This window comes from Mustela putorius, unplaced genomic scaffold (genome assembly GCF_011764305.1).
Source record: "Mustela putorius furo isolate JIRA1106 unplaced genomic scaffold, ASM1176430v1.1 tig00003896_pilon_pilon_pilon, whole genome shotgun sequence".
In the NCBI taxonomy this organism is placed as follows: domain Eukaryota; kingdom Metazoa; phylum Chordata; class Mammalia; order Carnivora; family Mustelidae; genus Mustela; species Mustela putorius.
The window spans coordinates 10,149,646-10,153,801 of NW_025422045.1; positions in this window are offsets into that span (position 1 = coordinate 10,149,646).

Genomic DNA, 4,156 nt, shown 5'->3' on the forward strand with positions numbered 1-4,156 from the left:
GCAGCTGGGCCGACTTCCTCTGATAGGCAGACGCTGGAAGCTCATTCTGGCCCCAGCCAGGTCTCTTTGGGGGAAAAAGTTAAAGGGGGAGGAAAAATTCCCAAAAGGCAGATCTTTATTGAAGCATTTCGTGACACGCACACCAACTAATTGATTTCCTTATTAGTAGCAGATTTTTCTCCCGGCCTTTTCTCCTGTCTGAACTTATAAAAATGAAGGGTACAGAGCCAGCTCGGTACAGACCCTGGGCCAAGTTTCTCCGGGATCCTCCCAGGGCCAGGGAGTCAGCAGAGGCACGATGTGTTTGCTTTTCCAGGTCTGATGTAGGCAGAGAGGGCCTGAGCACCTGTGGGATCAGGTTTCAAAAGCCTGGGGAAGCCCCCTTGTCTTCCCTCTGTTTTTTCTGCCACCTCTTTGGACTGAAATCCCACAGGTTCATTACTGCCCTTCCTTTGGGTCAAAATGCAAATGTGTGTGGTTTGGAGCTCTAGGCGGCCTGGCCTTCGTCATTTCTGTGTTCTTCATGCCTTGGGACTCTTGGTGCCTCCGTTTTCTCATCTGAACAATGGGAGGCTCCTGTTACTGATGTTACAGGGTGCTTGTGGAAATCAGATCAGGCTCGTGACTCCCAGAGCCCTTTGTAAAAGTCCGTTGTTCCCATTACCATGACAGTGAATGGCACAGTTCAAGGCCTTGGTGTTCATAAGAGGGGGAGGTGGGCCTTGCATTGGACAGAATAAGGAGGTGATGTTCAGCAGCTAAGTTCAGGGGGGTTTCTTGGGAGATCACCATCCTCCAACCAGAAAGCCAAGGCTACCCTTTCATCTGTGCCTGTAGCAGGGGGTGCCTGGAGCATCTGTGCCTGTAGCAGGGGTGGCTCAAGTTTTATCCAAGGGTTCATGAAAAGAGGAAAAGACAGTACCCAGATGGTTCCAACGGATGCTTCGGGCAGCCATCGTTAACCCCATTTGTGAAGGAGGAAACTGAGGCATGAGACAGTTGACAAACATCCCAAAGGGCACATAACTATGAGAGGAGAGGCATTTGAACCCAGGCCTGAGTGGTTCTGAACCTACGTGATGATTTTTATTCATTAAAAAAAAAAGTGATCTCTTTCATGGAGGTAGAGATAGAAAAGACAGCCTGAGCTCTTCTCCCCGAAATATCTCAGGGGACAGACAGATAAGGGAATGGAGATTTGTGGTGGGACAAGTGTTGTGATGGGTGTAAGCCTGGCCACTGGAAAGGGTACCAGTGTGGACTGGCGGGATCAGGGAGGGCTTTCCTGGAAGGGGTGAGTAGGCAGAGGGGCCTCATCCTGCAGGGCTGACCTTCAGCTAGCATGCATGGGTATGTCCGTACCTGTGCTTAAAATAATGATGCACTTATATATGTGCTGTAAATTACCAATGCCAATATCTCTTCCTCCCACTAATGCTCAGGCTGCCTAGCCCCGCCCCTAGGCCCCTGGACCTCTCCATATCCAGAACCTCCTTAACAACACAGCCAAGATCCTGCTAGAATAGTGAGTGAACATTCTGACTCTAAAGGCACAGAGGAGGCCCCCAAACCAGGCTGGTGTCCCTTGCTCCGATCTTGTTATCTCCCCCTGGCATAGGGGGACCCCCGGGGTGGTGGCTGGAAGCCGGTGTCTAGGCTGGGCAGACAGGCTCGCTGCTTGACACGTCCCCTTCCATTCCACGTGGACTTCCTAGGAATGACTGAGGGCCTCTGTGCAGTTCCTGTTCCCAGCGGCTCACAGTCGCCAGGCCCAGGGAGACAAAATGTCCCTGAATGTGGTGGGGCAGGGAGGGAACAATATGGGGCGGGTGGAGGAGGGCCACAGGAAGCACGGCGGGGACAGCCGGGGAGCTGGCTGCGGGGCTGGGGGTGACTCAGGAACTTGTGACTTGATAAGGTAAGATGATTCCAAAGGAACACAGCCAGAGTCCAGGGGCTGGTAAATGGCTGACCGGACGGGATTCCTGGCACCTGTTCAGACATTCGTTCTTGAGTCCTCGCACGTCTCCACACAGCAAAGGACCTTAAACCCCGTCCAGCCAAGCATGTTCTAGTCATTGACTGTGTCGGGTAGGTGCTATGATCCCAACTTCACAGAAGAAGAGACTGAGGTTCAGGGAGGTGGGATAGTGCACCCCAGGTCACACAGAAACCCCAGTGGAGCCAGAGGACCCACAGACAGCTCAAGTCCAGAGCTTATGTGCAAACCCAGCTTCTAGACAGCACTGCCCCCAGGAACCAGACACGCGCATATCTGAGCGTGGCTTCACGTCCTTGCCCACAGAGCCAGTATCCCCAGCACATCCTGAGAAGATCCCCAGCCGATAGGGCCGCTTTGCCATGAGAACACAGAGCTTAAGAAAATGTTTGCAACTGGGAAAAAGGACTTGTCTTGGCCCCCCAGGGTAGTAACAACAGTGCAAATGAAATGAATAAACACGGTAAAAATCATACTCATTATAGGATCCATGGGCTGAAAGTGCCTCCTATTGGGTGGGGAGGGGGAGCTCCAAAGTGAGAGTGGCCAGGGTTGAGAAAAGGCTGACAATGGCGCTGCCAAGCATGAGTCCTCCTGCCTGCGTAGGAACACCCCCAGAGGCCCGCTGTGGCTGGGGGTGCAGACAGCTGCGACCCTCCTGGCCACCATGGCACCTTGGTTAAGCTCCGTTTCATTCCTAGCAGAATGGGACCACGGTAGCCAGCTCGCTCTGGGGTGAAGGGAGGGTTAAGTCTGATCCTGGCCCCGTGGTTGGGGCTCTGCTATTGTTCTTGCCTCCTCGGGCCCTGCCCAATTTCAGGAAGTCTTTTTTGGCTGGAAATGTCTTCGGATGAAAGAATGTTGGAGAGGGAAGGCTGCTGGAGATAAGGCAGAGCCAGCCTCTCATGTGGGAGGGTGACTTCAGGGACTCTGAAGGCTGGAGTCTTCAGCCCCTTTCCCACCCTCGCTCTGGACCTCAACTCTGCCCTTCCAGCTTCTCCTGTCCAGCCTCAGGCTTTGATTAGGTTATAGCCCCCCACAAGGGTTCTAGAAGCCGAGTCCAGGTCAGATTGCTCTCTGTGTTTCTTTCTGTCCTGTTTGAAAACAGCTCTGTTGAGATGTGGTTGATATAGAGTAAATTGCACGTACTTACCGTGTACAACGTGATAAGTTTTGACATATGTTTACACTCATGAAACCATCACCGTAATCAAGAAAATGAACATGTCCGTCACTGCCAGAAGTTTTCTCATGCCGCTTTGTAAATCCTTCCCTCTCTCCTTCTCTCCCCACCCCCACCACAGTCCCCAGGCAACCACCGAGCTGTTCTAGGTCATTATACATTAGTTTCCATTTTCAAGAATTTTATATAAATGGACTCAGACAGTATATATATTCTTGTGTGTGAGGCTCCTTGCTCTCAGCGCGATTATTTTGAGACTCACTCATAGCCTGTATACATCAACCTTTCATTCCCTTTTGTTGTGGAGTGATATACCATCAAATGGGTATCCCACAATTTGTTTATCCATTCATCTGTTAATGGGCATTTGTGAGGTTTCCAGTTTCTTACTATTGTAAATAAAGCAGCTATGAGGATTCATATATAGCCTTTGTCTGAACATAAAGCTTTCATTACTCTTTGGTGTATACCTAGCTAGGAATGGACACCGAGTCACATGGTAGATGTACGTTTGACTTTTATAAGAAACTGCCAAACTGTTTTCTGATGTGATTGTGTTTTCCGACGTGATTGGACCTTTTCATTTTAACCATCAGCACGAGAAAATCCCAGTTGTTCCATATCAACACTTGATATAACTAGTCTTTCTGGTTTTAGACCTCTTAATAGGGGTGTAACGATATCCTACTGTGGTTTTACTTTACATTTCCCCAATTACTAATGATATGGAGCATTTTTTCGTTTGCTTGTTGGCTGTCTGTATACCTTCTTTGGCGAAGTGTCTGTTCAAATCAGTTGCCCATTTTTAAATGGGTTGTTTCTCATTACCAAGTTTTGTGGGTTCTATATACGTTTTGGGTGCAAGTCCTTCATCAAATATCTGATTTGCGAGTATTTTCTCCTAGTCTGTGCCTTATCTGTTTATCCTCTTACCACTGCCTTTCAAAGAGCAGAAGTTCTTACGTTGATTGATC